At 44.5% G+C, this 25,691-nt stretch overlaps 1 protein-coding gene across 1 annotated transcript in view; it reads right to left on the bottom strand.

Annotated features, from left to right (window-relative positions):
* Positions 1-25,691, bottom strand: part of LOC126156453 (uncharacterized) — a 283,948-nt gene that overhangs the window by 5,852 nt on the left and 252,405 nt on the right. The gene's annotated exons all lie outside the window — the stretch shown is intronic.

Below are 25,691 nucleotides of genomic sequence, written 5' to 3'. Positions count from 1 at the left end.
GGCACTAGTACAGTGTATATCCACCTTTCGCAGCAATGCAGGCTGCTATTCTCCCATGGAGACGATCGTAGAGATGCTGGATGTAGTCCTGTGGAACGGCTTGCCATGCCATTTCCACCTGGCGCCTCAGTTGGACCAGCGTTCGTGCTGGACGTGCAGACCGCGTGAGACGACGCTTCATCCAGTCCCAAACATGCTCAATGGGGGACAGAACCGGAGATCTTGCTGGCCAGGGTAGTTGACTTACACCTTCTAGAGCACGTTGGGTGGCACGGGATACATGCGGACGTGCATTGTCCTGTTGGAAAAGCAAGTTCCCTTGCCGGTCTAGGAATGGTAGAACGATGGGTTCGATGACGGTTTGGATGTACCGTGCACTATTCAGTGTCCCCTCGACGATCACCAGTGGTGTACGGCCAGTGTAGGAGATCGCTCCCCACACCATGATGCCGGGTGTTGGCCCTGTGTGCCTCGGTCGTATGCAGTCCTGATTGTGGCGCTCACCTGCGCGGCGCCAAACACGCATACGACCATCATTGGCACCAAGGCAGAAGCGACTCTCATCGCTGAAGACGACACGTCTCCATTCGTCCCTCCATTCACGCCTGTCGCGACACCACTGGAGGCGGGCTGCACGATGTTGGGGCGTGAGCGGAAGACGGCCTAACGGTGTGCGGGACCGTAGCCCAGCTTCATGGAGACGGTTGCGAATGGTCCTCGCCGATACCCCAGGAGCAACAGTGTCCCTAATTTGCTGGGAAGTGGCGGTGCGGTCCCCTACGGCACTGCGTAGGATCCTACGGTCTTGGCGTGCATCCGTGCGTCGCTGCGGTCCGGTCCCAGGTCGACGGGCACGTGCACCTTCCGCCGACCACTGGCGACAACATCGATGTACTGTGGAGACCTCACGCCCCACGTGTTGAGCAATTCGGCGGTACGTCCACCCGGCCTCCCGCATGCCCACTATACGCCCTCGCTCAAAGTCCGTCAACTGCACATACGGTTCACGTCCACGCTGTCGCGGCATGCTACCAGTGTTAAAGACTGCGATGGAGCTCCGTATGCCACGGCAAACTGGCTGACACTGACGGCGGCGGTGCACAAATGCTGCGCAGCTAGCGCCATTCGACGGCCAACACCGCGGTTCCTGGTGTGTCCGCTGTGCCGTGCGTGTGATCATTGCTTGTACAGCCCTCTCGCAGTGTCCGGAGCAAGTATGGTGGGTCTGACACACCGGTGTCAATGTGTTCTTTTTTCCATTTCCAGGAGTATAGTAGCATGGGGTGGACCCCATCAGCTAAAATGGTCACATAATCCTTGACAATAACGCTGCCTTCCGGAGTAACCAAGGAGCTGAAGGAATACCACGGTATGGCTGCCAATATCATCACCGAACCCCCACTGTGTTCCGCCCTTGGGATGTAAACTCGGCCAGAAGTTAGAAACAGCGTGGAACAAGAGTCATCCACCCAAATGACATTCTTCCGTTGGTCAATAGTCCAAATTTTATGGCTTTGGCACCACGTTTTCCCGCTACAGGCGTTTGTGTCACTGATGTGTGGTTTTGGAAGTCCAACTCGCCGCGCAATACTGTGCTTATGAAGCTCCCTTCGTGTTTTTCCAACGCCGACAGTATTCACGAGTGCGATATTCACTTATGCCTTTTGCAGCTGTCTTCTTATTTCTCGTCAAAATTCTCTTCAACGACCGTCCTTCACGAACTCTCTACACACACTTTCGCCCGCGTTGTGACCTAGCGGATGATGTTTTTCCGCTTTCCCTATATGCAGTATACATCTTCGATACGGCGCCTCTAGAAACGCCAAATACTTCCGCTACCTTGGTTACAGAAGTAACCAACATACAAGCACCAACAATTTGCCTACGTTCGAAGTCCCCTAGCGCCGAAATAATGTACTTACCACTGCACAAAACGCTGTTTTCAACACGAATGACACTTGGAAACGTATTGAAATTATTGCACAGGTCCGTTTGTGGCCATATGTAACAAAGCAATCTGGACGCTTCGCTAACATATGCGTTTATGTTCAAGCACATTTTCATATCTTTGTCCAACTCCAGTAGTTACGGCAGACAATTTCTCATTCAGAAAACCCATTTCATTGTAGTGTGTTCCTGAGCAGATCGTATTGGGCCACGTCTAAGGAGAAGAACGGTCAACCAGCATGGGTCGTAATTCGACAGTGGCAGGCTAGTGGGATCTCCACCAGGTTGTATTAAAGGAAGATACTGAAGCAATCCAGTGGTGTGCTGCTACATTTATTACCGTAGGTTCCATCAACACACTGTCATTACAGAGATGTTTCGTCAATTCAAATGGGAATCCCTGGCGAGAAGACAACATTTTTCACAAAACGCTGTTGAGAAAATTTAGAGAACCGACATTTGCAGCTTGCTGCAAAAGATTCTCCTGCAACCAATGGCATTTCACGTTCGTACTATGAAGACAAGATAAGACAAATTAGGGCTCGTACGGATGCGTATAGACGATCGTTTTTCCCTCGCGTTATTTGCGAGTGGTTTAAATGATTCAAATGGCTCTGATCACTATGGGACTTAAAATCTGAGGTCATCAGTCCCCTACAACTTAAAACTGCTTAAACCTAACTAACCTAAGGACATCACACACATCCATGCCCGAGGCAGGATTCGAATCTGCTACCGTAGCGGTCGCGCTTTTCCAGGCTGAAGCTCCTACAACCGCTAGGCCACACCGCCCGGCATTTGCGAGTGGGGCAGGAAAGAAAATGGTACGAGATAACCACCGCCATGCACCACACAGTGGCTTGCAGAGTATGCACGGTGATTTTTCAATCATGTACAATCTCTAGGGATTGATCTATGAGAGGGTACGGAACAAGAAAGGTCTAATGCAATTACGTCCGGAAATGCATGGTTTCCATGCTAGAGAGCATTTATTCAGTCATATGGTGTTACAGAGACTTCGGTCTAATACGCGCTGTACCACGGAGCAACAGTTACAGTAGGTGTTGAAAATGGTTTGCATGTGCCTCAACGCATCTTCTGTCTCACACGTTCACATCGGTCACGCTGCATCCGAACAGTTCCAAAATCAAATGGTTCAAATGGCTCTAAGCACTATGGGACTTATCATCTGAAGTCATCAGTCCCCTAGACTTAGAACTACTTAAACCTAACTAACCTAAGGACATCACATACATCCATGCCCGAGGCAAGATTCGAACCTGCGACCGTAGCAGCAGCGCGGTTCCCGACTGAAGCGCCTACAACCGCTCGGTCACAGAGGCCGGCCAATCCGAACAGTGTCAAAGGCAGCATGAATCTGCTGTTGCCGCGTCTCCGCATCTGGAATGGGCTCTGCATACACGATACTTTTGAGATGTTATGATAACCACAAATCGCACGGGTTGAGATCTGGTAAACGAACAGGCCATGCAACTGGACCCCCTCGTGCGAGCCATCGATCAGGGACTACACGACTGAGATGCGTCCGGAAGTTAACTGCGATGTGGGCTGGAGCAGCGTCATGTAGCAGCCACGTAACCCTTCGAATCATCAATGGCACTTCTTCCAGCAGGAGAGGCAAAGTCACCTGCAAGAAACGTCAATAGTTCCGGACACTTAGGCGACGTGGAAAAAAGACTGGTTCCGAAATACGATCGCCAATTATCCCGGCCCACACATTCCAGCTGCACCGATGCTGATGACTCGCTGTCACCATACTATGGGGGTTCTGCAAACTGTCCCACAGATGGCTTACCAAAATTGAAGATACCACTCCGCCTAATGGTGGCCTCGTCTGTTAACAGGATGGATAACACAAACTCCGGAATCGTGGTTGCATGGTAAAGAAACCAGTGACAAAACTGACTAGGGCATGATGTATGAGGAACGGTACCACCCTCTAGGAGGAAGCCATGCATTCTGTAATTGTGGCTGCATGCTACAGCGCATATTAGACTGCAGTCCCTGTAACAAATTATGATTGAGTAAATGGTCTCTAGCATGGAAACCATGCATTTCCGGACATAAGTTCATTAGGCCTTTTTTGTTCCGTATCCTCTCGTCGATCAATCCCTAGAGTTTGTACTAGGTGGAAAAAATCACCCTGTGTACTAGATCTATATTTAGACTGCTGCTAGTGTTGTCATGCAAATATTGAATTGACACATGCAGGAGAGCCGTACTCAACGCCATGCTATGTCTCAGTGATGATTCACTGAGACGAATCTGAAAATTAGGTGGACTGATAGGGCAATGAATGAGGAGGTTCTGAGCAGAACCGGAGAGAAAGGGAATATGTGGAAAACACTGACAAGAAGGAAGGACAGAATCCGCCAGGGCAGCCGAGCATGCCGGCACGGTAGCTCAGCGTGTTCGGCCAGAGAGCCGGTTGGCCTCTGTAAAAAAAAAAAAAGCGCGCGCTAACGCGCTGCTTCCTGAACTCAGGTAGGCGCGCCGGCCCCAGTTCGAATCCGCCCGGCGGATTAACTACGAGGACAGGTGTGGTGGCGAGCCTGGATGTGGTTTTTAGGCGGTTTTATACATCCCGCTAGGTGAATACCGGGCTGGTCCCCACGTTCCGCCTCAGTTACATGTGTCGCAGACATTTGAAACACGGCCGCACTATTTCACGATTTACACTAGACGCAGACAGTTGGGGTACACTGATTTCATCCTGGGGGGTAAGGGGTGGCGGCAGGAAGGGCATCCGGCCATCCCTAACACTAACACTGCCAAATCCGTTGTAACCACGCCGACCCTGCGATCGCTGCGGGACTCTGGCGTAAGCGAAAGAAAAAGAAAAAGAACTGACAAGAAGAAAGGACAGGATAATAGGACACCTGTTAAGACATCAGGGAATTAATTCCGTGATACTAGAGGGAGCAGTAGAGAGTAAAAGCTGTAGGGGAAGAGAGAGACTGGAATACATACGACAAATAATTGAGGACGTAGGTTGCAAGTACTACTCTGAGATGAAGAGGTTGGCACAGGAGGGGAATTCGGAAAAAAAGGCTGATCGACTCGTAAACACAGCAGCTTTACCGGAGAAATTCAGTATGCTGTAGAAGTCCAGTAATTGGTGGCCGTGATTTGTGATAATCACTGGATAAACGTGATTCATCACTCCACTCGTTTCGAGTCATCCCCTGTCCAGTACCGTCACTCTTTACACCATCTAAGTCGTCGCGTTGACTACAGAAATGTGTGGCTTATAAGGAGGCGCTCGACCATTGCACCCCATTATTGACACTCAATTAAAAGTATGGACTGCTGGTTGCGCTTTGGAGCTTGCGAGTGATTCCTTACTCTCATTTTTTACAACAACCGACCCCATTGTGCGACGTACCTGTCTGTCAGTACATGTGGTCCGCTTGGTCTCGGTTTAGCTGTGGTTGCTCCATCGCGCTTCCTCTTCACAGTACCGTCACCAAAAGTCGACTTGGGCAGCTTTAGAAGAGTTTAAATGTCCCAGATGGATCTGTCAGGTGGCATTCAGTGAAGTTACTGAGCTCTCCGGAACGACCCATTGTGCTGTTGATGCTTCTGTCCTGACAACACAACACTCCCCCGTCTCCTATTACAGTGGTGGATCCGCATCTCGTGACATCTAGTGATCAGTACCACATTACAAAGGGGCGTCCGGTCACGTTTCATCAGATAGTGTACGTACTCGGCCCTTTTGTGACGCCACTCTCGTAAGGTTCTCTGAATTTTGTTGGCTGTCATTTAGTTTTGAGAGTCAATATTCTTTACACATTTTTTTGTAATTTTTACTTTCGTAGTCACATCATTAATATACACTATGTGATCAAAAGTATCCGGACACCCCCCAAAACATACGTTTTTCATATTAGGGTCATTGTGCTGCCAGCTGCTGCCAGGTACTCCATATCAGCGACCTCAGTAGTCATTAGACATCGTGAGAGAGCAGAGTGGGGCGCTCCGTGGAAATCACGGACTTCGAACGTGGTCAGGTGATTGGGTGTCACTTGTGTCTTACGTCTGTACCCGAGATTTCCATACTCCTGAACATCCCTAGGTCCACTGTTTCTGATGTGATAGTGAAGTGGAAACGCGAAGGGACACGTACAGCACAAAAGCGTACAGGCCGACCTCGTATGTTGACTGACAGAGACCGCCGACAGCTGAAGAGGATTGTAATGTGTAATAGACAGACATCTATCCAAACAATCACACAGGAATTCCAAACTGCATCGGGATCCATTACAAGTACTATGACAGTTAGGCGGGACGTGAGAAACTTGGATTTCATGGTCGAGCGGCTGCTCATAAGCCACACTTCACGCCGGTAAATGCCAAACGACGCCTCGCTTGGTGTAAAAAAATGGTTCAAATGGCTCTGCGCACTATGGGACTCAACATCTTAGGTCATAAGTCCCCTAGAACTTAGAACTACTTAAACCTAACTAACCTAAGGACATCACACACACCCATGCCCGAGGCAGGATTCGAACCTGCGACCGTAGCAGCCTCGCGGTTCCGGACTGCAGCGCCAGAACCGCACGGCCACCGCGGCCGGCTACGCTTGGTGTAAGAGCGTAAACATTGGACGATTGAACAGTGGAAAAACGATGTGTGGAGTGACGTTTCACGGTGCACAATGTGGCGATCCGATAATAGGGTATGGGTATGGCGAATGCCCGGTGAAATTCATCTGCCAACGTGTGTAGTGCCAACAGTAAAGTTCGGAGGCTATGGTGCTATGGTGTCGTAGTGTTTTTCATGGAGGGGGCTTGCACCCCTTGTTGTGTTGCGTGGCAGTATCACAGCACAAGACTACATTGATGTTTTAAGCACCATCTTGCTTCCCACTGTTGAAGAGTAATTAGAGGATAGCGATTGCATCTTTCAGTACGATTGAGCACCTGTTCATAACGCACGGCCTGTGGCGGAGTGATTACAAGACAATAACGTCCATGTAATGGACTGGCCAGCACAAAGTCCTGACGTGAATCCTATGGAACACCTTGGGGATGTTTTGTAACGCCGACTTCGTGCCAGGCCTCTCAACGACCGACATCGATACCTCTCATCAGTGCAGCACTCCGTGAAGAATGGGCTGCCATTCCAAAAGAAACCTGCCAGCACTTGACTGAGCGTATGCCTGTGAGAGTGGAAGCTGTCACCAAGACTAAGGTTGGGCCAACACCATATTGAATTCCAGCATTACCGATGGAGGGCGCCACGAATTTGTTAAGTCGTTTTCAGCCAGGTGTCCAGATATTTTTGATCACATAGTGTACGATACAAACACTAATTACTCGCAGAGTCAGGTGTTATGGCCGCTGGGGAAGTCAGAAGCATTTTTGGTAACCGTATAGCACGTCCACCAGCGATGCTTCTTTAAGGCTTCTGGGCCTTCATTTGGTATCTTATGTGTGGAGTTCCTCGTATGTAAACAAACTCTGCCGACTGTCATCATCGTCAATATTTGATTCTGTCTGCAGCTCGTGGTCTAGTGGCTGGCGTTGCTGCCTCTGGGTCACGGGGTCCCTGGTTCGATTCCCGATCGGGATGGGGATTTTCTCTGCCCAGGAACTGGGTGTTTGTGTTGTCCTCATCATTTCATCATCATCATCACCATCATCATCACCATTCGTGAGTAGATTGGTCTGTGTACAAAATTGGACTGCGAACAAATTGGGACTTTGTACGGGCGCTGATGACCGCGCAGTTGAGCGCCCTACAAACCAAACATCATCATCAATATTTGATTCTGCTCCCTGTGTAGCAGATGTATGAAAAGCCCATGATAAGGAATAAAAACCTTCGCAGCTGTTACGCAGTAGTAGCACTGATCTCACAGTCAGTTTTGCTGTCACAAGTCAGCTGGCCGCTAAGGCAATCAGTTGTGATATATTGCTATGCTAGCCGAAATATTCGGTAACTGCGAAATCTGTAGCTGCGTGAAAGGCCAAGGCCATTGTCTCCGCCTTTAGCAAACGGGCGGCGACTCAATATATCGATCCTTCCTTTGCAGAATGCAAAAGGCCACGTTTGCTGGGTTCGACGAGAGTACTACATCTTGAATGCGAATGACAGTTAACGTAAAAAAGGAAGATTTACATCTACATTCGTAACTACAGAAAAACAACTCTGTAATCGTGCGTTAGTTTCACATTATTATTTACAAAGTAACCACTTTGTTTATTCTGCTCGATGTTTTCGGCACGATATTGCAAACACGCATCCGATTGGACAATATTTGTATCTAGCTGTTTACTCGATTTTTAAAAATCTTTTTTCAAGAGCGGCTTGCAGCTGTATGACTTCTTGTCTTGATTCAGCCTTCCCTTCCAAAACAGTGAGAAACACATAAATAGAGAAAAAGACCACGAAACAGTACTGGCTTTTGATAACGTCGATTATTTCTGTTTGATACAGAGATGACTGCGATGCGTCTCCTAATACACTCCTGGAAATTGAAATAAGAACACCGTGAATTCATTGTCCCAGGAAGGGGAAACTTCATTGACACATTCCTGGGGTCAGATACATCACATGATCACACTGACAGAACCACAGGCACATAGACACAGGCAACAGAGCATGCACAATGTCGGCACTAGTACAGTGTATATCCACCTTTCGCAGCAATGCAGGCTGCTATTCTCCCATGGAGACGATCGTAGAGATGCTGGATGTAGTCCTGTGGAACGGCTTGCCATGCCATTTCCACCTGGCGCCTCAGTTGGACCAGCGTTCGTGCTGGACGTGCAGACCGCGTGAGACGACGCTTCATCCAGTCCCAAACATGCTCAATGGGGGACAGATCCGGAGATCTTGCTGGCCAGGGTAGTTGACTTACACCTTCTAGAGCACGTTGGGTGGCACGGGATACATGCAGACGTGCATTGTCCTGTTGGAACAGCAAGTTCCCTTGCCGGTCTAGGAATGGTAGAACGATGGGTTCGATGACGGTTTGGATGTACCGTGCACTATTCAGTGTCCCCTCGACGATCACCAGTGGTGTACGGCCAGTGTAGGAGATCGCTCCCCGCACCATGATGCCGGGTGTTGGCCCTGTGTGCCTCGGTCGTATGCAGTCCTGATTGTGGCGCCCACCTGCACGGCGCCAAACACGCATACGACCATCATTGGCACCAAGGCAGAAGCGACTCTCATCGCTGAAGACGACACGTTTCCATTCGTCCCTCCATTCACGCCTGTCGCGACACCACTGGAGGCGGGCTGCACGATGTTGGGGCGTGAGCGGAAGACGGCCTAACGGTGTGCGGGACCGTAACCCAGCTTCATGGAGACGGTTGCGAATGGTCCTCGCCGATACCCCAGGAGCAACAGTGTCCCTAATTTGCCGGGAAGTGGCGGTGCGGTCCCCTACGGCACTGCGTAGGATCCTACGGTCTTGGCGTGCATCCGTGCGTCGCTGCGGTCCGGTCCCAGGTCGACGGGCACGTGCACCTTCCGCCGACCACTGGCGACAACATCGATGTACTGTGGAGACCTCACGCCCCACGTGTTGAGCAATTCGGCGGTACGTCCACCCGGCCTCCCGCATGCCCACTATACGCCCTCGCTCAAAGTCCGTCAACTGCACATACGGTTCACGTCCACGCTGTCGCGGCATGCTACCAGTGTTAAAGACTGCGATGGAGCTCCGTATGCCACGGCAAACTGGCTGACACTGACGGCGGCGGTGCACAAATGCTGCGCAGCTAGCGCCATTCGACGGCCAACACCGCGGTTCCTGGTGTGTCCGCTGTGCCGTGCGTGTGATCATTGCTTGTACAGCCCTCTCGCAGTGTCCGGAGCAAGTATGGTGGGTCTGACACACCGGTGTCAATGTGTTCTTTTTTCCATTTCCAGGAGTGTACATCTCGTCGGGGGACAAAGGGTGTGGATACGGGATTGAGCAGGATACCATTTTAAAATAGAATGCGATGCGTTTGCGGAAAGGGTCTGATGTTTATCCTGAAGATTTCTGAAGATTGACTAGCGAGAGTAATGTGGACTGATGTGTGTAGAATTAATAACTGTAAGTAATAACTGCGCAATCTAGTTAGCGTGAGGCGGCGTGTTAAACTTATTTTTCTAAAGGGATTAGAGAGTGTATAGAGTAAAGATGGGAAGACGTGATGACAGGGGTTTGGCAGCTGGTCAGTGTTCACAGGGGTGGGTGGCACAGTAAGGTGTGAGCACAGAAAGATGTTCTAGGTATTTATTGAGGCATAAAGACTTTGTGAACTGATAAACGCTGTCGTTGGAGCATGGTTGTTGTTGATGGAAAGCAAGGTGGAGTCTGTGTCGTTAAAGTTTCAGCGGGGAGTATGACCTGAGAAGAAAATAGATTCATGTAACAACGGTGTAGGTGAGTATGGGACGCTGTGACAGCAGATGATGGTAATGTTCTGCCGGTTAGCAATTCTACACCGTTATGGGTTATCGTTTGTGTGATGTGTAAGAATACACAGTTAATTTTTGACCGGGTATTAGACATAAAGACATAACCTTTTAATTTAAATCCTGCAATTATGAATTCTTATGTTTAGAAGTTTCGGAAGCGGAAAGTTCTCTTATTATCGCTCCTGATTATTGCCTGAGCCTAAGCAACGTTGATGGTGAGGTACCCTTAGTTACATGAGAAAGTGAAGGTTTTGAGGTCCGCGCGCTGCTGAGAATTTGTAGGTGGTATGGACGGCGAGGAAGTCAGCATCATCAACACATCGTAGAGCTCTTCAGAAGGTGTCGGTTTCGGGACGACAGCTGTCTGCAGAAGGTAAATGAGCGTTGGTAGAATGCATCGTCAGGAAAAACGTGAGTTTCGTGAAAGACTGAGAGCGGACGGTGTTTACTGTAAATCACGCTGGCCGGTTAGTGAGATAGAAAGCAGGTGGATGTATGGTTAGTGAGATAGGAGTCAGATGGATGTAGTTGAATGGTATCACGTAGCAGTGGAGCCCGAATGAGATTCGTGGTCATAGGCTTTTTTAATTTCCAGGATCGGGATGCTGTGTTATTGATACTGAGTTGCCTACTAGATTCAGAGTTGTTCGTTGCAGGATATGTTCCATTTTTTAAAAGAATAAGAAGAAGGAAAAGAAGAATAAAAAGCTGTTATTGCATATCAAGTATATGAGCTTCGGGAAAAGGGATGCATACTAAGCAGCTCATAGCACTTTTGGCAGCGATCACGACTTGAAATTCAGCTTGTCTGAAGATCATAAGTCACAAGTGAAGAGAGCATCCTTTCTTCTTCCCCAACGGGCATTAGGTGACCTGTGTTTGTAAATATAGTGCCAACTCTCTGCAGCGATCTAACAAGGCAGGCCTCATTGCAGCCATGCCACGACTTGTCGTCGCTGTTATCCGACCCAAGGATGGACATACCGACTGTTGGGTAGGTGGTCACAAAGTTCTGACTGCAATGTTCTGACTGATCAGTGTATGTCCCCCTGTGCTCTTGAAACCATTGACCTCGTTGTGGGATACTATTGTCTATATGCAGGGATTGAGATTAAAGTTCCATCAGTGGATTTCACAAACGTAGGCCACTTGCCATTACTGGGATATCTCTCACAAAGTCGAAGGGGCAAAACGCCAAATGAAACAGCAATGGACAAAAATTGTTTTAGATAATCGATAGTTGAACATACAGTATCAGAAGAATTAACTCAAAACTGAATGAAGTTAAGGAAATACAAAAACTAACAGAACAAAAAAAAAAAACAAATTCAAATACTCTCACGAAGTAGATGACTAGATATTTATTTAGTCCAGGATCAAGAAAAAGCAAAGAGAGCTGTATGAGTACTATCACTCATAAGACTGAAATAAAAATTCTAAGGTACTGTTATAATAGTGAATCAGCAACTCATGTGAAAATCAAAATAGTACAAGACTTTGTAGGTTATGTGTTAGTTCAAGGATGAGGAGGGAAAGAATTATTTTTAAAACAACTACAAGAAACAATAAACAACAGTTAGTAAAAGAGAATCTTTAATGATAATAGGCCTTCTAAATGTTAGAACCATAAAAGTAGTAATGCCTAATCTAATTGGATCACATAGTGAAAAGTAAGTGAATTGAAATGGGAAACTATTAAAAGACTTTTATCCATTTCACTAGCCAAGAATAACTGATTCTTTTTTTTTCAGAAAAAATATATCTGATTAGAATGTGATACAGAATTGATACTGAATTCAAAATGAAAAATTGAAAAAAGAACTTATGAAATGAAAGAAAGTGATAAATTTAAGAAATAACTCTTGGACTAGTCAAATATTGAACTTCTTTCCTGGAGCATTGCAAGGACCAAACAGGTGAGAAGAAGACTGGAAAACATTGAAAACTAAAATTCTTTAAATAGGCTAATGTATTACTTCCGTGACTTTTGCAATGAAATTCAAAAATGTAAAAAAAATGGAATGAGGAATTAAAAAATAAATGAAAATAAATGAGGTCACTTACAGCAGTTACATAGAAAAGTACTAGAAGAGTAGTATTGAGCTAAAAAGAACAAAGACAAATAGTAAAGAGACTCTCAAGACAATCAAGCAGAGGAAGCTGGCAGTATTCTGTTAAGAATATTATTTATTTGGAGCACAAACATTTGCTTATCAAAAATTTCATTTACATAGTGGAACAATAGATCAAACAAAAAACATTATATTTAATAAAGATTGAAGCAATTATTACAAACAGGTGCCTGTTAATGAAGGAAAATCATGTCAGAGGTGGTAAGGAGAATGATGACTTTCAGAGAATATCTATGTTTGTCTTGGAGAATGTCAAGAAAAAATTTAAAAATGGAAAAAGTTTGCTCATGATAAATCAACGTTAAACTCATAAAATATGCAGGTTCAAAATGGAAAATAAGATTTGTACAACTGTTGAAAGACATCTAAGGCTCTGGTAAAAATCATGATGACTGGAGAGTCAGTAAAATCAATAAACGTAAAACAGGCAACTGAAAATATTATGAAAAATATACCACTATTGAATACCACCAACAAAGCAATACAAATCTATGATTAAATCAAAATTGTTCCAAATAACAGAAAACATAATACAGAAAGAAAAAGGTGAAATTCACAAAGAAAAATATTAAATGATGCAATATTCACAATTAAACAATTAATGGAAGGTGTAGAAAATTATTCTTCCTGTTTTATGTCAGTCTCAAATTATATGAGGGATTGTGATAGTCAACCCACAAATATGGTGGAAAATATGTATCAATATAGCAATTTTAATAAATGTCATTAAAATTCTTAATTATAACACACACCCATAGACATTAATAACATTGTATAAGCCCTTCAAATAGGACATGAGGTTTGTGTTATGATCTGTGATGTTCATATCGTGGAATGGAAAGAGGGCAGCTTCATAAGTATAAAGCTAACCCAAAAATAAAAAATATCTTGTTCACTGAATACTAGACATTATTAACAGAAGATCACCCTTAAATATATTTAGTCACATAAATGCAATGTTAAAGCTGTACAGCACAAACAGTAAGTAGATCAAATAGCATGGCAATAATAGATAAATTAAATAAAAGAGTTAAAATAATGTTTAAAAAGTTATGTTTAAAACTTTTTCACACTCAAGGCTCTGAAATTTTACTGTGTTTGCTCTCAGTCAACAGCACTCAAAGACACATAGTTTTTCTTAGTAATCTTGACGTTTTCCAAAAGTTTTGATGTGTTCCAAAAGCGACTCTTCAGTGAGCTACAAATAGAAGATCATTGTCATTTTCTGAGCACACTAATGAATAATAATAGTAACAGTAACAATAATGAAGAAGTATTAAAATGCCGTAGTATCTTCTGTTGCGCCTGTATTCACCCTGTAATTTTTTTCCTTCCCTTGACTTCTGCTATTCCTTCCATGTTCTGGCTTCCTTGTTATAAGAGGAATTAAGTTCCAATCTCTTTTGGTAAATCTTTCGCCAGACAGTATTCTTTTGGAACGTTAGTAGCTTTTTCTTAAATGAGATGAGAAGAATGTCTTGACACCTACCTTCTTGTAACTTCATCTCTCTCGATTTTATCTCATAATATTATTGGACAATCACGTCCAGCCGCCGAACTCCACACTGCTTACTCTTCATTTCAGTTTTTAATTTAACTTTAACTCTTCAGAAACATATGTAACTGTGAGTTCAGAAAATAGTTGAACATTTCAATGTCATTTGTGTTTGTGTTGTTATTAACAACAAATCACAATGGATTTAAGAAGTTTTAACAATATTTCGTAGGTAGTACATCTTATTGTATCATGTATGATAGACGTTATATTAGAAAACACTAATTAGCTATGCCAGAGTTGTGCCTATTGCATTTTCTGATAATTTACCGTTTGTACTAAGAGTAAACCTCTCTAGACATCTAGCATGGTAGGGCCCTGATGTGGTTTTATCGTTTGCTTTTTGTTGTTACAGTCGCCCACGTAGGGACAACGATACGATTTAAGTAACACCTTTTGACATATGACCCAGTTTAGATGTAAATGTCGTGTGACTAGGGCCTTCCGTCGGGTAGACCGTTCGCTGGGTGCAAGTCTTCCGAACTGACGCCACTTCGGCGACTTGCGCGTCGATGGGGATGAAATGATGATGATTAGGACAACACAACACCCAGTCCCTGAGCGGAGAAACCCGGACCCTTAGGATTGACATTCTGTCGCGCTGACCACTCAGCTACCGGGGGCGGACTATGACCCAGTTTATTTTCATTAATTCGCTGTTTTTAGCCTGGCTCAAAAAATGCTCAAATGTGTGTGAATTACTAAGGCGCCAAACTACTGAGGTCATCGGTCCCTAGACTTGCACACTACTTAAACCACCTTAAAGTAACTTATGCTAAGAACAACACACACACCCATGCCTGAGGGAGGACTCGAACCTCCGGCGGGAGGGGCCGCACAATTTGTGACATGGCGCCTCAAACCGCGCGGCCATCCGGGTGGCTTAGCCTGGCATTAAGCTGTCTAATTCACGACTGCTTCTAAAATCAAGATGGCTGTTTTAAGACGTCTGAGATGTATGTGTCTTCTGACGATATTCACATTTCTTTAAAATTTTGCTGATGCGTCCTTACACTTTTATTTTGTGCTATTTCATTTTTACATTATTTTCTTTTAGGTAACAGCTGAATGAACTAAATTTACTTAATTCAACCAAGAACTTTCGTTTATTCCCCCCCAACTCCTTGGTGTTGCATATTTTCCCTTAATTGTTCAATTCAAATAAAAATACGATGCGTACAATTGTTGACCATTACTTTGCAATAATTTTATGAAATGTACAGCGCGCGATATTTTTCCGGCGGTGGCGTACGTTATGTCCGTTCTCAAATTCAAAAATAAAAATTATAGTAAGGAAAGAATTTCGTGTGAAAAGAGTTTATGAGGTACATTTTGAAATACGGGATGTCCAGGCCAAATATATAATAATATAAAATGTAAAAACTTGAGAAGGAATTGAGATATTTATTGACGATATGTTTTTTTTACATATATTATAAGCCAAAATGTTTTTTTACACGCCTAATACACCCCAGTTTGCTCTCCGATGGTGGCACTACAGGTATCTAATCTGTATTTCACTTCTCTCTGATGTTTTGTAGCATTGCGGAAGTAAAATTTGCAATGGCTGCAAGAACGCAGATCTGGCAGATCACGAACTGGTGGAGTCACATTTGATGAAGCCCTACAGAGAATATTGTAATGTCTGGGCTGAAGACGGCCAAGCAGTCGATGGATTACCCCTCTCAATCCAGTGATCTGGGAACTCACGATCCAAGCAGTCCCTCGTAACGTTCGTAAAATAGCAAGGTGCGCCATCTTGTTGAAAGATCACGTCGCGAGGACGTTGTGGCATAACACACAGAATACCTTTCACTGTGGAGTCCACATGACCCTGACGCGCATTTATGTAAACAAAAGCAGTTATGCGCATGCGGACGTGGTACAAACTGCTGCAGTCAAAGACAGAAAATTATATTTATAGTTTCCAACCGATTTCTCATACACAAACAACAGTTGACCGGCGTTGCCAGGTGAAACGTTGTTGTGATACCTCGTGTAAGAAGGAGAAATGCGTCCCATCACGTTTCCGACTTTGATAAAGTTCGGATGGTAGCCTGTCGCGATTGAGGTTTATCGTATCGCGACATTGCTGCTCGCGTTGGTCGAGATCCAGTGACTGTTAGCAGAATATGGAATCGGTGGGTTCAGGAGGTTAATACGGAACGTCGTGCTGGATCCCAACGGCCTCGTATCACTAGCAGTCGAGATGACAGGCACCTTACCCGCATGGCTGTAAAAGATCGTGCAGCCACGTCTCGATCCATGAGTCAACAGATGGGGACGTTTGCAAGGCAACAACCATCTGCACGAACAGTTCGACGACGTTTGCAGCAGCATGGACTATCAGCTCGGAGATCATGGCTGCCGTTACCCTTGACGCTGCATCACAGACAGGAGCGCCTGCGATGGTGTACTCAACGACGAACCTGGGTGCACGAATGGCAAAACGTCATTTTTTCGGATGAATCCAGGTTCTGTTTACAGCATCATGATGGTCGCATCCGTGATTGGCGACATCGCGGTGAACGCACATTGGAAGCGTGTATTCGTCATCGTCATACTGGCGTATCACCCGGCGTTATGGCATGGGGTGCCATTGGTTACCCGTCTCGGTCACCTCTTGTTCGCATTGACGGCACTTTGAACAGTGGACGTTCCATTTCAGATGTGTTACGACTCGTGGCTCTACCCTTCATTCGATCCCTGCGAAACCCTACATTTCAGCAGGATAATGCACGACCGCATGTTGCAGGTCCTGAACGGGCCTTTCTGGATACAGAAAATGATCGACTGCTGCCTTGGCCAGCACATTCTCCAGATCTCTCACCAACTGAAAACGTCTTGTCAATGGTGGCCGAGCAACTGGCTCGTCACAATACCCCAGTCACTACTCTTGATGAACTGTGGTATCGTGTTGAAGCTGCATGGGCAGCTGTACCTCTACACGCCATCCAAGCTCTGTTTGACTCAATGCCCAGGCGTATCAAGGCCGTTATTACGGCCAGAGGTGGTTGTTCTGGGTACTGATTTCTCAGGATCTATGCACCCAAATTGCGTGAAAATGTAATCACATGTCAGTTCTAGTATAATATATTTGTCCAATGAATACGCGTTTATCATCTGCATTTCTTCTTGGTGTAGCAATTTTAATGGCCAGTAGTGTATATATATATATATATATATATATATATATATATATATATATATTTGCGAATGAGCCCATTAGGACAACGCGAAGTACTTCGTGGCGTGCATTTGTGGGCTTCTTTTCTTTCTTGAGACCACGTTGTTCCAGTCTTCTTTGGTTTCTTCACTTGGTCAACTTGCCACTTGTGAATTTTGGATCCGGAGATTTCCCTGTTTTGGTTATCCTCTAGTGTAATTCCTGCTAGTTTCAGATCTGTTTTTATTTCGCCAATCCATTTCATTGGGTCTGTTTTAGATTTACTCCTGTTTTCATAGAATTCAACTATTTGCTTTGTAAATCTGTCCGGATCCATTCTTTTGATGTGTCCATAGAATCTTAATCTGCGTTCTCTTATGTCACTGTGAATATTAGAGTATTGTTTTATTTCCTGTTTGCGTCTGAGCCAATACTGTTCATCTACAATTTTTGGGCCTAAAATTTTTCTTATGATCTTCCGTTCCTTTTTCTGAATGTTTTGTATGTTTTCCTGTTGAAAATTCGTGTCTCTTATCCACATAGGCATTCTGGTTTTATGACGGTATTGTAATGTTGTAGTTTTGTGTGCTTGGACACACATTTTTTACTGTAGATGATTTGAGTGAGTCGATAAGAGGTGTCCATCTTTTGGCATCTGACTTGGTTGGCTTTCGTTCCTATTCCATTTTCCTGAATCGTTCCACAGAGATATTTAAATTGTGGGACTCGTTTAATTTTGCCATATTTTGTCTCCATGAATTTTGGTGCTTGTTTGTTGAAAGTCATGTATTCTGTCTTTTCAAAAGATACTTGCAGGGTGACGTTTTCCGCAGTTTCTTTCAGGAGGTCAATCTGTTTTTTTTTTTGCTGTTTAAACATAGCAGTTAATATGGCTAAATCGTCAGAAAATGCTAATCAATCTACTGTTAATTTTCCTCTGCCGAGAGTAGTTGGTTGGTCAATCTTGAGGACTGATTTCAGTTTGCACCATTGTTGTATCACCTTTTCAAGGACGCAGTTGAACAGTAGTAGAGAGAGTCCATCTCCTTGTCTTTAAAGAACGCAGTTGAACAGTAGTGGAGGGAGTCCATCTCCTTGTCTTACTCCTGTTTTGGTCAGAAAAGGTTCAGAGATTTCCCCCATAAATTTGACTTTGGATTTTGTGTCTATCAATGTCTGTTGTATTATTGCAAGTGTTTTCAGGTCTAAACCATGTTCTTTTAATATTTGGAATAATGAGTGATGATCAACTGAATCGTAGTCTTTTTTAAAGTCAACTCTCTGATGTCTTAAGATTAATTTTAAGTTCAGAATTTGCTCTGAACTTGAAGGGCCTGCTCTGAATCCTGCCTGATATTCTCCAATTTTTGGTTCTAGTTGTTGTTGTGCTCTACCGAGAAGGCGCTGGTATTGAATTTTGTAAACTAGTGATGTCAATGAGATTCCTCTATAGGTGTTTACATCCGATCTGTCTCCTTTCTTGTGTAGAGGATGAATTAATGCATTTTCCCAGTCGTCCGTAATTCGTTCTGTTTACCAAATGTCTTGTCTTATTTCGGTGATTTCTTTTATAGTAGCCGGCCGCGGTGGTCTAGCGGTTCTGGCGTTGCAGTCCGGAACCGCGGGACTGCTACGGTCGCAGGTTCGAATCCTGCCTCGGGCATGGGTGTGTGTGCTGTCCTTAGGTTAGTTAGGTTTAAGTAGTTCTAAGTTCTAGGGGACTTATGACCTAAGATGTTGAGTCCCATAGTGCTCAGAGCCATTTGAACCATTTTTGAACTTTTATAGTATTTGGGCCTGCTTCTTTGAGGATTCCATCTTCACCTGCAGCTTTATTGTCTTTAGATTATTATATGTTCATCCCCAATACCCTTTATACTGATATAAAACGTTGTAGGTGTGTGGCGCCCAAGAGGAAAACCTAATGCAAAAGTAACAGAGAAACAACACAGTTTTATTCTCTGTTTTCGTCTGTGAAGCCAAACTTTTTAATCACAATATTTTAAACACACAAGCTGACGCAATTGTTAGCAACAGTCCTCTATTTTGGAATTAAGTCTGTCTCGTCCGAAACCGTCTTAACAGTTAATAAAACGCGATCTAGACTCTTCTGCTTATTGAATAATAACATTAAACGAGTTTAATGCAACTGATTACACGTTAAACGCAAAATACATTAACCAGTGCCGCTTTTGCTTCGTATTTAGCATTGTTCCTCAGTTCGATTTCAACATTCACTTACGTGATCTACCGCTGGCGTTAGTAATGAGCATTTCATGGAGCTGCATAACGAACAGACAGTTGTTTCAAACACTGTTTTTAAAAGGTGACAACGGACTGCGTGGAGCCGCGTTGTCAGTTACTCTTTGTGGTACGACCCAGCTGAGCGCGTTGGGTGAATATCGGCAGTGGAAGTTGGACGTACGCCACGACTCGCGCGCGGCGCTAAACCAATACGGACGCCCGACCTGGGCAGTGAGAGCGGATGACGGCACACGTGGCGGGAAGTTGGCGTCGGTCCCAGTGGGGCGTCGCGACGTTGCGAGGCGGGTCAGGGACACCGGTGGGTGGGGTGGGGGGAGGAGGGGGTGGGGGGGAGGCCCGCTGTCGATAGGCTCGGCGCCGGAGACGGCCTGCTCTGCTCCGTGTCCCATGCTGGAGCAGTGGCTGGCGGCCAGCCTTCTTTAGGAACACGTCTTCCATCGTTTCCGGCCGAGTAAGTAACAGGTGAAGAGCTCGCGCTCACGATCAATCGCGCATGTCGCTCTCCTTTTTTAAGGGGTAGTCCTCTTTGAAAATTTCAAAAACTCTATACTTTTTTCTGTCTTAGAATCTGTTCTGGAATGTCTGCTTTATTGCAGCGTTCATCCCAGTTCGCCAGAAATCCGTTATCGAGTTACAAGGCGATTTGTGAAACAGCGTCTCCCAAAACCACTCACAGCCAGGAAAAACAGTAGATATTGTAGCCTGTGTGGTAGCATGTAATTTAAACGACGCCCTCACAGGCATGATGGAAACCATGAATATGCTCGAACTTCGATTACACGAGCCTGCTTACAACTTCCGCAAAAAAAAAAAAAAAAAAAAAAAGAGACAAAAAGCGTGTCGAACGAGCATAGTAATAGATGACGGAAGCTGCCAAAAGGGCCCTCAAGACCACCACTTCCACGAAGAAGATCGAGGAGGATCTCCTTTAGGATCTGGAAGGCTTGGTGTATGGACCAAGGATCGCTGACCAGAGCTACATTTAACTCAACTACTAACAATGTAATAACAAAACTTTAAACGTGTTTTTACCGAAATCGTATTTTACAAATTGGTAGGAAACATAAGTTGCGAACGGTACGTACGATTTTGGTCAGAATAAGATGCCAGCAGAATCTGATACCAGCATTCTAAATTGAATTCTCTATCAGCGCATGGAGCCGTTTTGCTATATCTATTTTTGGTGCACGCTTTTTTCCTGATTTTTTGGGCAAAGAAAATGACATTTGTTTAAACGTATTACCATTCTGTTAGAAAAATTTTTCAAAAAAAATGTTCAAATGTGAATGAAATCTTATGCGACTTAACTGCTAAGGTGATCAGTCCCTAAGCTTACACACTACTTAACCTAAATTACCCTAAGGACAGACACACGTACCCATGCCTGAGGGAGGAGTCAAACCTCCGCCGGGACCAGCCGCACAGTCCATGACTGCAGCGCCTTAGACCACTCGGCTAATCCCGCGCGGAAATTTTTTTCACTTATCCTACGTATGCTGATAGGAAATATATTGAAAATGGTTTATAGAAAATTATTTTGCACCTGTTCTATGTATGCTGATAGAGAATATATTGAAAAGAGCGTATAGAAAAATATTTTGTTACAGTCCAATAGGAAGGCTTCGGGAATTCCTGTCGATGACCAGTGTTCTCGCTGCAAGGGATTGTTACACCTAGTGCAGCGGTTACAGGGAGTGTCCGACGTGGACGCAAAGATTATTTTTTTTAAGACAAAAGTGCAACGAACAAGACTATGTCATCATATTTAACATTTTATTTTACTTGAAATAATAAAACCCTACTCAAGCTCATAAATACGCAGCCAGCATTATAAACGCTTGTAAAGTATGTAAACGCTGGAAAATCGTTTGGATTTTGTTTAAAAACAATCGATTGAGGGATCAGATTCAGCTTCTTATATCACTCTTCTTTTTTATGCTCCTTCTGTCACAGCAGTCAATATAAGGTGATGACATTCTAGTTTTATACTTCTTATCAATACAGTCTTGAGCGAGATGACGTTTCTGTTTAATATTATCATGATTCCTTGGCCTAACATTGATTTTTAAATACTATTTTCAGCTTTTGTGACGGTAAGCAACAATTTCAGCTGTACAGTGTAAGTACGCTGAGCCATTGACCGCCTCCCCCCCCCCCTTTTACAGCTGTCTTAAATGTGTACTGCATGGCCATTAACAGAACCTGCATGTATCTTAAACTACTTACACGAAGTCCGATGTCTTATGAGGCGTCATTGCGTTACAAAGCCCTTATAGGCATTGAAATACCGATTCACGGTCACGTGTTATACTGTTAGGAGCGAAACAGCGACCACTGATTACGCCGATTTTTTCCCTAGCTCACGTCGTTAAGATGATTCCGCTATTTCTTCTTGCTAATAATAAAAAAATTAATCTTTTATTTAAAGTGAAAGAGGAACCACGAAAGTCACCGTCAGGTTGTGGGTTATTCACTGTGGGACAGAAGTTCCCAGTATGGGAGTAATTACACCCTGAGGGGTAAAATGAAATTTTCTGAGTGGTAAAAACAAAAGGGTTCGGCTGTGTTTTAGTCATGAAAGTAATTTTTTGAAAGATCATTAGAATATCACTGTTTCATACGACCATCAATACTGAGTATGTATTACCAATAATTACAATTTTTCCCTAACGTATGATACAGTGGGTGGAGGTTACACCTTGTGAAATAAATGTATGAACTTTTTCTTCATATAGTGCATGCACGACATTCATACTTCGCACTTTGAACCATGTGTGTAGGACAAATAAATTGAAAAATATACGCCACAAATGCTTAAATATCTCACAAAAATATCTTCTCTAAGCTGTAGATAGTCCCCAAAATGGACTAGAAATTGCTTCATTATTCAATTCACAGCATATAAACTAACTAATTGACAACACAACAGAACAGTAACTGTAAATGTATGCTTTCCCGGCGTATACAGCTGGCGAAGAGTTCTCGGGCTTCCAGCCGGGTGGCGGTGTCTTCAAACTGCGACGTTTCGACGAGTGACATACTCATCATCTTCTGGCGAAGATGATGAGTATGTCACTCGTCGAAACGTCGCAGTTTGAAGACACCGCCACCCGGCTGGAAGCCCGAGAACTCTTCGCCAGAACAGTAACTATTTAAAATGGCTGCTACATTGCTGTAGGGCCAACACAGTATTCTTATATTATTATTATCGTTAGTGGGAGTGGTCAGACACAAAGCATTTGTATCTTGAAGTTTTCCAGTTTCTGTCCGTTAAAAATCGAGGAGTCTAGCGTACAAGTGATATCCAAGCAACTGAGTATAGTGCACATATTTAAACTTGGTTAATTTGCAATGGAAGCGCACGGTGAAGCAAGCATCGCTGCGGGGAGGTGTGGTGCAGAGGACACGTTTTGCAGCAGGTGTCTGCTCTCAATGTGCACAGTTAGCTTTCTTTTCTGAGAAGGTGTTCTATGTACCACTTGCGGTGCACTAAAAATTGCTCTATCATTCCAAAAAATGAAAGGTTGTCGGAAATAAGCAGTGCCAACTGTTTCCCTGATTCATTGGTTCATGCTTTAACACAGTTTAAGGCAACAACTTCAAAAACTAAATATCATTTATCTTTTGTCACCTTAAAAAAAATTGTTCCAGGAAATTCTTTTTCATTCTAAAGTATAGGTAGACGCTAATTGTTGATGACGATGGGGGAATGCGGGGGGTATTCTTAATACCTGATTACAGTCAGAAGAATTGGGAACAACTGCTATAGACAGAAAATCAGCCTGGTACTGAACAGTGAATGTGGGGGCTGTCTATGTCAAAAATAGTTGGAATATACTTTGATACCAGTTAAAATTGCTGCTCGAGGAAGGATAGCCGAAAACGAAATTTTATTTATTGTCTGTATACAGTATAAGGAAGAATAGATAGTTAAATTTACAGTGATTTTAATGGTACACAGACCTGCCACACCTGGCAGTAACAACGCCTCTAACTCAGCTAGTATTCGAAAAAAGTGAGCTTCGATAAAAGGTACAGGTACAGCATACCATGTTGCTTCAGCTCTATGACTTCATCAATCGTAGAGGCTGCAAGTGTTGGCGTGCCAGTGGCTTGGTAGCCTATGACTTGGTGCTTTCAGTGGGTAAGCGATCTGGAGATCGTGTTGGCGGGACAACAGTCGAACATCCTCTGCGTCAAGGTAGATAAGGACAACAGGGCAACATGTGGTCTTGTGTTATCTTGTTGAAAACTAACGTCACGGAGGGCTTCAGTATGGTGTATAGCCACAGACCGGCCTTAACGCATCATTAACGTAACGCCTGCTATCCAACTTACCAACTAAGTGCATCAGATATGATATTCTGTGTGCCCACTGGCACCTCATACCATCACAGTGGCGACCAGCTAAGGCGGCAGAACAGAAGCCTGCTCGTATTGCTTTCGCATCCGTTTTCTTCTTATGTCTACTTATCCATCGAAAACTTGTAATGCTACAAGGAATCATGTTTATTCGGAAGGGAACAACACAGTAATGATAATGATAATCATTTTAGTACATATGTAGAGAGGGATAATCGAGGTGAAATACGGAATCGTGATGTAATAAACAGTTGTTTATGTACCCTACATGCTTGCGTATATCGCACTGATTTCATACTGAGCTCCACGTGCTTTGAATAATGTGCACTAATTGCTATACACTCATGAATGTGGCGACAATAACCGTTCATCACAAATCGTTATTATACTTTGCCATGAATGTGCTAGAATGGTTAACATTATTATTATTGCTCTTTTTCGAATAAATATCATTCGTTGTAGCATTAAAACTTGTTGAGGGAAGATAAGAAAAGAAGACGGAATGAGACTCGGGAGGATTGCTGTGCCGCTGTATCTGTTACTGCTAAGTTTGCTGCGCACTGTCTGATACTCTCGTGTGCTATTCAATAGGACTGTAAAACTTTGAACAGAGCACCATCTGTTACCCTTTAGTATGTTCTAAAACCACGCGAAAGATGAGCAAAATTGGTGACCTGTTGGACGCATTCTTCCTCAGTGAGCTTGGGACTGACTATGAATTACACTACTGGCTATTAAAATTGCTATACCACGAAGATGACGTTCTACAGACGCGGAATTTAACCGACAGGAAGAAGATGCTGTGATTTGCAAATGATTAGCTTTTCAGAGCATTCACACAAGGTTGGCGCCGGTGGCGACACCTACAAAATGCTGACATGAGGAAAGTTTCCAACCGATTTCTCATACACAAACAGCAGTTGACCAGCGTTGCCTGGTGAAACGTTGCTGTGATGCCTAGTGTAAGGAGGAGAAATGCGTACCATCACGTTTCCGCCTTTGATAAAGGTCGGATTGTAGTGTATCGCGATTGCGGTTTATCGTATCGCGACATTGCTGCTCGCGTTGGTCGAGATCCAATGACTGTTAGCAGAATGTGGAATCGGTGGGTTCAGGAGGGTGATACGGAACGCCGTGCTGGATGCCAACCGCCTCGCATCACTAGTAGTCGAGATGGCAGGCATCTTACCCGCATGGCTGTAACGGATCGTGCAGCCACGTCTCGATCCCTGAGTCAACAGATGGGGACGTTTGCAAGACAACAACCATCTGCAACGGACATTTCGACGACGTTTGCAGCAGCATGGGCTATCAGCTTGGAGACCATGGCTGCGGTTACTCTTGACGCTGCATCACAGACAGGAGCACCTGCGATGGTGTACTCAACGACGAACATGGGCGCACGAATGGCAAAACGTCATTTTTTCGGATGAATCTAGGTTCTGTTTACAGCATCATGGTGGTCGCATCCGTGTTTGGCGACATCGCGATGAACGCACATTGGAAGCGTGTATTCGTCTTCGTCATACTGGCGGATCACCCGGCGTGATGGTATGGGGTGCACGTCTCGGTCACCTCTTTTCGCATTGACGGCACTTTGAACAGTGGACGTTCCATTTCAGATGTGTTACGACTCGTGGCTCTACCCTTCATTCGATCCCTGCGAAACCCTACATTTCAGCAGGATAATGCACGACCGCATGTTGCAGGTCCTGTCCGGGCCTTTCTGGATACAGAAAATGTTCGACTGCTGCTCTGGCCAGCACATTCTCCAGATCTCTCACCAATTGAAAACGTGTGGTCAATGGTGTCCGAGCAA

The sequence above is a fragment of the Schistocerca cancellata genome, chromosome 2 (assembly GCF_023864275.1).
Source record: "Schistocerca cancellata isolate TAMUIC-IGC-003103 chromosome 2, iqSchCanc2.1, whole genome shotgun sequence".
NCBI classification, from domain to species: Eukaryota; Metazoa; Arthropoda; class Insecta; order Orthoptera; family Acrididae; genus Schistocerca; species Schistocerca cancellata.
The sequence above is the reverse complement of the archived record's forward strand: the minus strand, read 5'-3'. Positions and strand labels throughout refer to the sequence as shown.